The sequence below is a fragment of the Rhinichthys klamathensis genome, unplaced genomic scaffold, assembly GCF_029890125.1.
Source record: "Rhinichthys klamathensis goyatoka isolate OS25496 unplaced genomic scaffold, OSU_Roscu_1.1 h1tg000750l_1, whole genome shotgun sequence".
NCBI classification, from domain to species: Eukaryota; Metazoa; Chordata; class Actinopteri; order Cypriniformes; family Leuciscidae; genus Rhinichthys; species Rhinichthys klamathensis.
The window spans coordinates 560,020-572,786 of NW_026607158.1; positions in this window are offsets into that span (position 1 = coordinate 560,020).

Genomic DNA, 12,767 nt, shown 5'->3' on the forward strand with positions numbered 1-12,767 from the left:
GATTATAATGACTGACGCTGTCTACACTGATACAGTATACAGATGTGTGTTCAGATTATAATGACTGACGCTGTCTACACTGATACAGTATACAGATGTGTGATCAGATTATAATGACTGACGCTGTCTACACTGATACAGTATACAGATGTGTGTTCAGATTATAATGACTGACGCTGTCTACACTGATACAGTATACAGATGTGTGATCAGATTATAATGACTGATGCTGTCTACACTGATACAGTATACAGATGTGTGATCAGATTATAATGACTGACGCTGTCTACACTGATACAGTATACAGATGTGTGTTCAGATTATAATGACTGATGCTGTCTACACTGATACAGTATACAGATGTGTGTTCAGATTATAATGACTGATGCTGTCTACACTGATACAGTATACAGATGTGTGTTCAGATTATAATGACTGACGCTGATACACTGATACAGTATACAGATGTGTGTTCAGATTATAATGACTGACGCTGTCTACACTGATACAGTATACAGATGTGTGTATAGATTATAATGACTGACGCTGTCTACACTGATACAGTATACAGATGTGTGTTCAGATTATAATGACTGACGCTGTCTACACTGATACGGTCTACAGATGTGTGTTCAGATTATAATGACTGACGCTGTCTACACTGATACAGTGTACAGATGTGTGTTCAGATTATAATGACTGACGCTGTCTACACTGATACAGTGTACAGATGTGTGTTCAGATTATAATGACTGACGCTGTCTACACTGATACAGTATACAGATGTGTGTTCAGATTATAATGACTGATGCTGTCTACACTGATACAGTATACAGATGTGTGTTCAGATTATAATGACTGACGCTGATATACTGATACAGTATACAGATGTGTGTTCAGATTATAATGACTGATGCTGTCTACACTGATACAGTATACAGATGTGTGTTCAGATTATAATGACTGACGCTGATGCACTGATACAGTATACAGATGTGTGTTCAGATTATAATGACTGATGCTGTCTACACTGATACAGTATACAGATGTGTGTTCAGATTATAATGACTGATGCTGTCTACACTGATACAGTATACAGATGTGTGTTCAGATTATAATGACTGACGCTGATACACTGATACAGTATACAGATGTGTGTTCAGATTATAATGACTGACGCTGATACACTGATACAGTATACAGATGTGTGTTCAGATTATAATGACTGACGCTGTCCACACTGATACAGTATACAGATGTGTGTTCAGATTATAATGACTGATGCTGTCTACACTGATACAGTATACAGATGTGTGTTCAGATTATGATGATTGACGCTGTCTACACTGATACAGTATACAGATGTGTGTTCAGATTATAATGACTGACGCTGATACACTGATACAGTATACAGATGTGTGTTCAGATTATAATGACTGACGCTGTCTACACTGATACAGTATACAGATGTGTGTATAGATTATAATGACTGACGCTGTCTACACTGATACAGTATACAGATGTGTGTTCAGATTATAATGACTGATGCTGTCTACACTGATACAGTATACAGATGTGTGTTCAGATTATAATGACTGATGCTGTCTACACTGATACAGTATACAGATGTGTGTTCAGATTATAATGACTGATGCTGTCTACACTGATACAGTATACAGATGTGTGTTCAGATTATAATGACTGACGCTGTCTACACTGATACAGTATACAGATGTGTGTTCAGATTATAATGACTGATGCTGTCTACACTGATACAGTATACAGATGTGTGTTCAGATTATAATGACTGATGCTGTCTACACTGATACAGTATACAGATGTGTGTTCAGATTATAATGACTGACGCTGATACACTGATACAGTATACAGATGTGTGTTCAGATTATAATGACTGACGCTGTCTACACTGATACAGTATACAGATGTGTGTATAGATTATAATGACTGACGCTGTCTACACTGATACAGTATACAGATGTGTGTTCAGATTATAATGACTGATGCTGTCTACACTGATACAGTATACAGATGTGTGTTCAGATTATAATGACTGACGCTGATACACTGATACAGTATACAGATGTGTGTTCAGATTATAATGACTGACGCTGTCTACACTGATACAGTATACAGATGTGTGTTCAGATTATAATGACTGACGCTGTCTACACTGATACAGTATACAGATGTGTGTTCAGATTATAATGACTGACGCTGATACACTGATACAGTATACAGATGTGTGTTCAGATTATAATGACTGACGCTGTCTACACTGATACAGTATACAGATGTGTGTTCAGATTATAATGACTGATGCTGTCTACACTGATACAGTATACAGATGTGTGTTCAGATTATAATGACTGATGCTGTCTACACTGATACAGTATACAGATGTGTGTTCAGATTATAATGACTGACGCTGATACACTGATACAGTATCCAGATGTGTGTTCAGATTATAATGACTGACGCTGTCTACACTGATACAGTATACAGATGTGTGTATAGATTATAATGACTGACGCTGTCTACACTGATACAGTATACAGATGTGTGTTCAGATTATAATGACTGACGCTGTCTACACTGATACAGTATACAGATGTGTGTTCAGATTATAATGACTGACGCTGTCTACACTGATACAGTATACAGATGTGTGTATAGATTATAATGACTGACGCTGTCTACACTGATACAGTATATAGATGTGTGTTCAGATTATAATGACTGACGCGGTCTACACTGATACAGTATACAGATGTGTGTTCAGATTATAATGACTGACGCTGTCTACACTGATACAGTATACAGATGTGTGTTCAGACTATAATGACTGACGCTGATACACTGATACAGTATACAGATGTGTGTTCAGATTATAACGACTGATGCTGTCTACACTGATACAGTATACAGATGTGTGTTCAGATTATAATGACTGATGCTGTCTACACTGATACAGTATACAGATGTGTGTTCAGATTATAATGACTGATGCTGTCTACACTGATACAGTATACAGATGTGTGTTCAGATTATAATGACTGATGCTGTCTACACTGATACAGTATACAGATGTGTGTTCAGATTATAATGACTGACGCTGATACACTGATACAGTATACAGATGTGTGTTCAGATTATAATGACTGACGCTGTCTACACTGATACAGTATACAGATGTGTGTATAGATTATAATGACTGACGCTGTCTACACTGATACAGTATACAGATGTGTGTATAGATTATAATGACTGACGCTGTCTACACTGATACAGTATACAGATGTGTGTTCAGATTATAATGACTGATGCTGTCTACACTGATACAGTATACAGATGTGTGTTCAGATTATAATGACTGATGCTGTCTACACTGATACAGTATACAGATGTGTGTTCAGATTATAATGACTGATGCTGTCTACACTGATACAGTATACAGATGTGTGTTCAGATTATAATGACTGATGCTGTCTACACTGATACAGTATACAGATGTGTGTTCAGATTATAATGACTGATGCTGTCTACACTGATACAGTATACAGATGTGTGTTCAGATTATAATGACTGACGCTGTCTACACTGATACAGTATACAGATGTGTGTTCAGATTATAATGACTGACGCTGTCTACACTGATACAGTATACAGATGTGTGTTCAGATTATAATGACTGATGCTGTCTACACTGATACAGTATACAGATGTGTGTTCAGATTATAATGACTGACGCTGTCTACACTGATACAGTATACAGATGTGTGTTCAGATTATAATGACTGACGCTGATACACTGATACAGTATACAGATGTGTGTTCAGATTATAATGACTGATGCTGTCTACACTGATACAGTATACAGATGTGTGTTCAGATTATAATGACTGATGCTGTCTACACTGATACAGTATACAGATGTGTGTTCAGATTATAATGACTGACGCTGATACACTGATACAGTATACAGATGTGTGTTCAGATTATAATGACTGATGCTGTCTACACTGATACAGTATGCAGATGTGTGTTCAGATTATAATGACTGACGCTGATACACTGATACAGTATACAGATGTGTGTTCAGATTATAATGACTGATGCTGTCTACACTGATACAGTATACAGATGTGTGTTCAGATTATAATGACTGACGCTGTCTACACTGATACAGTATACAGATGTGTGTTCAGATTATAATGACTGATGCTGTCTACACTAATACAGTATACAGATGTGTGTTCAGATTATAATGACTGACGCTGTCTACACTGATACAGTATACAGATGTGTGTTCAGATTATAATGACTGATGCTGATACACTGATACAGTATACAGATGTGTGTTCAGATTATAATGACTGACGCTGATACACTGATACAGTATACAGATGTGTGTTCAGATTATAATGACTGACGCTGTCTACGCTGATACAGTATACAGATGTGTGTTCAGATTATAATGACTGACGCTGTCTACACTGATACAGTATACAGATGTGTGTTCAGACTATAATGACTGACGCTGATACACTGATACAGTATACAGATGTGTGTTCAGATTATAATGACTGACGCTGATACACTGATACAGTATACAGATGTGTGTTCAGATTATAATGACTGATGCTGTCTACACTGATACAGTATACGGTACATCCACACGCTTGAGTCTCTCGACAACAGGACAAATGGAAGCATAAAGTAACGCTCAGTTTAAAAAATCTTTTCATTTGTTTTAAAACTTCAGAAGATCCCAGCGTCAGTAACAAGTGGATGGTTTATTTTAATTGCGTTTTGGATCGCATTTGAGGATTATATGTTTGTCCGGAGCATTTTGTTTTGTAATCGACACACAGTGAAATGGAGAGTTCACAAACAAACTTTTGTTGAAAGATGAAGCAGCGACTGTATTGGATCTGACAGCAGCTTCATCACAAACCCTAGTAATGATTTCTTAATGCTTTGTCTGTAAATTATGGTTTTATATGGATAATATTTTCAAAACGTGCAATAGCGAGTGGGCGTTGATGTTTCCTGTGCAGTGATGTTAACCAATCATAACAGTGGGCGTTTACTGACAAGCCTTAAAGGAGCTGCGCCTAAGAATTGTCAGATAAACACCTTAACCAACTTTAGTGTTTTGATCTTCCCTCATTTAAATTATTTACAAAATAGAAAATATTTTCCTCATATTTTGATGGTTATTTGAACTTGTAGGGTCGTTAAAACAAAATATCCCCTCCAGACATCTCTTCTGGTCACTAGGTTCAACGTTACTTATAGTCAACAGAATGTCTAAAGAGGATCATCAAAATAAAGTGTTGCCCTTTGTTTCGTATCAAAAAGGTCTATTATAGGACTTAAGAATGGATATCAGTTTGTCAAAATGAAGATCAATTAAAATCGATTGATCCATATTGTCAACACAGCTCTAGAGCAAATGCACTGTGTTTGTCTGATGAAACACTGAATCACGTGTTTATATGGAGACTGAGAGGACGATTACAGCTCCGTCTCATGCTGTTTACTCACTAGATCCCCCTCTTCCGGCTGTCTTTCTCTTCTCTATTACAGGACATGCAGGGAAATAGATTTGAATGTGATGACTTTGAGAACCCATGGAACCAAAGGGACTGGCACCGGTGACCTTCTGCAGCGAAGACACCGGGACACGAGAGACACACGCGGTAATCTATGCATATACTTCAGAAAGACCTAACAGTGTCTGGCTCAGGTTAATGAAAGACGGGAAACAAGGAATCTGAGTCTGCTTCACAATACCAGACATCCCTAAAATCATTCAACAGCACTGTGTCAGTGTTCTTGGCTTTCTGCCCTTAAAGGATTAGTTCATTCCGAATTAAAATGTCCTGATAATTTACTCTCCTCCCGCACGTCATCCAAGATGTTCATGTCTTTCTTTCTGCAGTGGAAAAGAAATGAAGGTTTTTGAGGAACACACTCCAGGATGTTTCTCCATATAGTGACTTCAATGGGGTCCAACGGGTCGAAGGTCCAGATGTGAGTTTCAGTGCAGCTTCAAAGTCTCGACACGATCCAGCCGAGGAATAAGAGTCTGATCTAGACAAACCAGCGGACATTTTCCTAAAAACAAACACACATTTATATACTTTTATCCACTAATGCTGGTCTTGCACATCATGCGGAAGGCGGAAAATGTAGAATAGGGCGAAAAACTCAATCTCATTTTCTCCTTCAACTTGAAAATTGTCAGACATCGTTGTTTTACCTTTAAAATTTTTTTTTGTAAATGGCGTTTGACTTGGTCTTTGCACGTTGGCTTTGTGAACACTGGGTCGGTTCTTCCCCCTGCGTCCTGCTTGACCTTTCAACTTGATGACGTAATGTGTGTCGCATCACAGCTCGTGCAAGACCAGCATTAGTGGTTAAAAGTATATAAGTGTGTATTGTGTTATAAATGTCGGCTGGTTTGTCTAGATCAGACTCTTATTCCTCGGCTGGATCGTGTCGAGACTTTGAAGCTGCACTGAAACTCACATCTGGACCTTCGACCCGTTGGACCCCATTGAAGTCACTATATTGAGAAACATCCTGGAGTGTGTTCCTCAAAAACCTTCATTTCTTTTCCACTGAAGAAAAAAAGACATGAACATCTTGGATGGTGTGGGAGCGTGTAAATTATCGAGAAATTTTAATTCTGAATGAACTAATTCTTTAATAAATGTCATTTTAGGCACATTTAGCTTCTTTAATAATTGAGTTCCAACTTTCAACTATATTTGAGTATTATTTTGGTTTGCCAGCATCCCTCGACTTCACTAAAATATATCATTTCTGATGCGTATTTCCTTAATAATTTACGCAGACGGGCGATTCCACAGCTGAAGAACTCTATAAGCAAATCCACCTTCTTCAGCAGATGTTCTTAGAGTCGTCAGACATTTCACTTCTCTGTTATACAACATGCAGAGGAACCGTTAAACTTAATGAGTCCCAAAAGATGACAGCTTAGTGTCATTGATTCCCACCATGTTTAACAGTTGGCAGCGATGGCGTTGTTTGGCTTTCTCCAATCTGAAACTGGCAGATACTCTGGTAGGAAATAAAAACCATCGCTTCATTCACTCGAGGGTTTAGGTTACAGCACTACGTAAGGCGGTTGTGAACTCTAAACTATATCCCCATGTTGATTACACAGCCCTTTCTATTAAGCCTCTGTTAAGCTCATCGTTTTATTAAATTACATTGGAGAATGGCTCACAGTGTTGCGTGGTAATATTTTTTAAGGCTGCTTTTTGTGACATTTAGCAAGCATACACCAGTGATTTGTGCATTTCAACAAGCTTATCTATGCTTACTGAACTGAGAAGGTGAAAAATGTGTTATATAGTAAATAGAAAAGTGAGAAACATGCAAGGATATTTTGGGCATAAGCTCTGTTCATATCAGCTAGCACAGTTTTGCCTCGTGCTGAACATTTTAAATATAATTGTGAGCCTGTGGGATTTACTGGAGCGTCTCAATATTGCCGCAAGAACAAAATCAATGCCTAGCTTTAATGACATTTTATATGAAATAACATCATATCGAAAATGCAGTCTTGTTTTTGAGTAACTGTAAATGGAGAGTAGAAAAACATTATGAGCAAAATATGGCCATTAATGTGATCTGTATGAGGAACTGACTGCAGAACAGTTGTGCTTATGACAGTAAAGCGTCTAATTCACATATAAATGGCACTTGTATTGCTTTTGGAGAGGAATTCTGTAGGGTGCATTGAGACTCCCATGAAATGAAACGGTAGGTATCCTTAAAAGACAAATCATGCAGACAAAAATAAACGAAATGGCTGGACTTTACGTTTCTCACTTACTAGTCAATATTGCGCTTTTGTCTAGTGATGCAATCATGTGTAACTGTGCTCTATCAAGGACTTGAATGTTAATCAGCTTTTATAACCCACTATGATGATCTTTTGTCTATTTCTAATTGGACAAACGCGAGACAGAACATGTTTCTATTCTGTTCTCGGCTGTCTCTCATGTGAGTTTCTACTGGAGGAAAACACATTCACCGGAGTAAAATAGCAACGTCCCCCGGAAGCACTCGTGAAGCTGTCCTTGTGATTTACTACTCATCTTAATTGCTGATGAAATTCACGGAGACTGTCCTGGAATGGCTCTGTTATCTTCTTGTGAATCCTAAAGGTCACCGGTGTAAATTGGCTCCTCACAGCTCGCTGTCCGTAAGCAATCATCTTTTCTTAACTCGGCCTCAGAAGGAGTGATAAATAGAGCAGGTTGAAGAGGATCCCTGTGGGAAACCTATTTTTATGTGCATTTTGGGATATTGCATATAAAACGCTGGATTGAAACGGCAAAATGCACATCAATTCTAAAAATTTTATACATAAAACATACACTCTAACAAATGCAGGGTTGTTTCAACCCTAATGTGGGTCGAATATGGACAAACCCAGCCGTTGGGTTCCATTTTTTTAATTAAAATGTTTAACCCAACGGTTGGGTTTGTCCATATTTGACCCAAATTTTGGTTAAAACAACCCTGCATTTGTTAGAGTGTGTGCACTCAATTGAGTCTCATAAACTTTTTATCCAATAAGAAAACATACGCATAAACTATGATGGAAAGACGTTTACGAATAAATTCATTGATGCGCATCAAAAAAGTCATGTGACTGTGTGATGGGACGGACCGATCTCGTTGCGTGTAACTGCGTTTCGTCTGCGCGCTCTGAGATGCAAGTCATTTATTGTATAGAACATTATTAAATACAGAGGCTCCTGATAATAGTGGTACTTTAGTAATATTCAGCGCCAGTTAATCAGGAAGGGACGGTTTTGTTCTCTTCGGCACACAGGATAGAAACAGTGCTTTATTCGCAAACTTGTGCGATTTTTCAATTTTGCGCATAATTTTAATCCGCAACTGGGTGGAAACACAGCTATTGATAGGTTGAATAACGGACGTTGGTTCTGTATTTAAAATAAGTAATAAATCATGTAAACCACATTTTGAAATGAATCGGACGGGTAAAGCGGAGGAGTATTTTAACTTATGATGCAAAATGAATGAATGGTGTCGAGGAAGGTGCATTTCAAGCTGCTTAAAAATGTAAATGTAGCTTGCGTTGCGAATATGAGTGTGATCATTCACTCCCGAAAGAGCAGACAAACATTCCCGGGACTAGATAGTCAATGTTATTCCCGGTGATTGAGGGTCATCTGCCATGTGTGTCCTAATGCCTGGACGTGTCCCACCACTGATCGATGACCCCCGCATGATGACCTGTCAGTGACCTCTCCCGCCATACATCATCACGGGAGGCAGAGCATTGTGTCTGTGACGGATGGCGCTCGGCTGAGGGTGAGTTAAACTGATGCTTTCACCCTCACGGATGCTGGAATTAAGAGCATCTCTAACCCTCCATCAGCCTGTTTGATCACAGCGGGAGAGGAGAAGATCTGCAGTGGATTTATCTCCAGCTGATGAAGCTGCACGTCTCAGCATAAAGAGAGGAGGTGGACCTTCATAATGACATTGCTACTGCTAAACTCTGTGTGTAACTCCAATAGAACGCATTTGTTCTTTAAAGGGACACTCCACCCATTTGCATTAAGCTTTCCATTGTTAGAAACCCAGTCATACTATTGAATGGTCGTGCAACACTCTCTCATTTTCGAGAGACGAGAGAAATCCGCTATTTACCTTTTTCACTTCCTCCTACAATGACTCAAAAATCGTCATTTTACGTCATTGTAGGAGGAAGTGTAAGAGGGGGGATTTCTGTAAAGACTACAAGCACCCTTTCAAACCCACCCATAGGGGGTTGTTCCTAATGCGCTAACAGAGCTATCACAGATCAGTGGGTGGGAGTTCACTTGCAGATACTGAAATCAATATCAGCCATCTTGTTTATAAGCTAAGCTAACAAGCGCTGTGGAGATAGGAAGTTACGACAATGACGGAAGAAACTAAACATGATATGGAAGAGGAGGATTTTGAAATTCTGCTGCTGGAATCCGCTGTGCGTGGCTATCTTTACGAGCCGCAGTATAGTGAGGAGCAGCTGAGGCTGATGGAGGAACAGGAGGTGGACGAGGAGCCTGGACTGGCTCGAGCTGGGCGGACTGGAGCGGACGAGGAGCCTGGACTGGCTCGAGCTGGGCGGACTGGAGCGGACGAGGAGCCCGGACTGGCTCGAGCTGGGCGGACTGGAGCGGACGAGGAGCCCGGACTGGCTCGAGCTGGGCGGACTGGAGCGGACGAGGAGCCCGGACTGGCTCGAGCTGGGCGGACTGGAGCGGACGAGGAACCCGGACTGGCTCGAGCTGGGCGGACTGGAGCGGACGAGGAGCCCGGGCGGCTCGAGCTGGGCGGACTGGAGCGGACGAGGAACCCGGACTGGCTCGAGCTGGGCGGACTGGAGCGGACGAGGAGCCCGGACTGGCTCGAGCTGGGCGGACTGGAGCGGACGCGGAGCCCGGACTGGCTTGAGCTGGGCGGACTGGAGCGGACGAGGAGCCTGGACTGGCTCGAGCTGGGCGGACTGGAGCGGACGAGGAGCCTGGACTGGCTCGAGCTGAGGCTGATGGAGGAACAGGAGGTGGACGAGGAGCCCGGGCTGGCTCGAGCTGGGCGGACTGGAGCGGACGAGGAGCCCGGACTGGCTCGAGCTGGGCGGACTGGAGCGGATGAGGAGCCTGGACTGGCTCGAGCTGGGCGGACTGGAGCGGACGAGGAGCCTGGACTGGCTCGAGCTGGGCGGACTGGAGCAGACGAGGAGCCCGGACTGGCTCGAGCTGAGGCTGATGGAGGAACAGGAGGTGGACGAGGAGCCCGGGCTGGCTCGAGCTGGGCGGACTGGAGCGGACGAGGAGCCCGGACTGGCTCGAGCTGGGCGGACTGGAGCGGATGAGGAGCCTGAACTGGCTCGAGCTGGGCGGACTGGAGCGGACGAGGAGCCTGGACTGGCTCGAGCTGGGCGGACTGGAGCGGACGAGGAGCCCGGACTGGCTCGAGCTGAGGCTGATGGAGGAACAGGAGGTGGACGCGGAGCCCGGGCTGGCTCGAGCTGGGCGGACTGGAGCGGACGAGGAGCCCGGACTGGCTCGAGCTGGGCGGACTGGAGCGGATGAGGAGCCAGGACTGGCTCGAGCTGGGCGGACTGGAGCGGACGAGGAGCCTGGACTGGCTCGAGCTGGGTGGACTGGAGCGGACGAGGAGCCTGGACTGGCTCGAGCTGGGCGGACTGGAGCGGACGAGGAGCCAGGACTGGCTCGAGCTGGGTGGACTGGAGCGGACGAGGAGCCCGGGCTGCCTTGAGCTGGGCGGACTGGAGCGGACGAGGAGCCCGGACTGGCTCGAGCTGGGTGGACTGGAGCGGACGAGGAGCCTGGACTGGCTCGAGCTGGGCGGACTGGAGTGGACGAGGAGCCCGGACTGGCTCGAGCTGGGCGGACTGGAGCGGACGAGGAGCCCGGACTGGCTCGAGCTGGGCGGACTGGAGCGGACGAGGAGCCCAGACTGGCTCGAGCTGGGCGGACTGGAGCGGACGAGGAGCCCGGACTGGCTCGAGCTGGGCGGACTGGAGTGGACGAGGAGCCTGGACTGGCTCGAGCTGGGCGGACTGGAGCGGACGAGGAGCCTGGACTGGCTCGAGCTGGGCGGACTGGAGCGGACGAGGAGCCCGGACTGGCTCGAGCTGGGCGGACTGGAGCGGACGAGGAACCCGGACTGGCTCGAGCTGGGCGGACTGGAGTGGACGAGGAGCCCGGACTGGCTCGAGCTGGGCGGACTGGAGCGGACGAGGAGCCCGGACTGGCTCAAGCTGGGCGGACTGGAGCGGACGAGGAGCCTGGACTGGCTCGAGCTGGGCTCTCGCTGTGCGCTACGGACACAGATAGAGTCCGTCTGCTGCAGAGAATTTCAACGATGGCAATTTCTCCTGGACGAAATCTCTGGATCAGACGAGCACACGGACGTTTGTGTTGTGATGTGAACCATCCTAGTGTCGCACCGCATATGTTCTGACTGAACATGCAGGTTTCATGCAATAATTCACCATATAGAAAGAAATACAAACGAGGAGTAATTCACTAATGAGTTTGCCAATGTAACGGGGTTCGTTGTAGTGGTGGCGGAGCCAGGGGGTGGCCAGTGGCCTTATGCTAAGCTTGGTCACCCCTTTGGCCACCCCTCTCACAACTGCTGTTTCTGTCTCTCTCTCTCTCTCTCTTTTTTTTTTTTTTTTTTTTTTTTTTTACAAGAATTGCGTTTTTAAAACACAGAACCGTATCTTACGACCACAAAAAATGTGAGACTTTTCAGACGCGCACTCCACCTTCACCTCAGCGCCAGGCGCAAGTCAAACGAGTGCGGAAATGAACAGATGCCGAATCGATGTTCCTCAACTGGTGGGTTTGCAAGACCATTTTAAGTGAGTCGCATATGTCCAGTCAAAGAAACAACAACGTAATTCTCTTTTTTTCTGATTCTACTTTTATTTTGAAAGATCTGTGTGAAAGCTTGTGACACTTCTGTCAGATGCGGAGAAAAGCGCGTTGTCCTGAATCAGTTGGCTTTCTGCTGTAAGATGAGATGTTGCAAGGTCAATATATGTCAGTAAAACTACGGTAACTTTTTACTGTCCTGTCAGACGTTGTACTGTAGTCGCATCACGCGCAAATGTGGCGTGCTGTAGCCGTAGTTCTGTCGTCAATTAACAA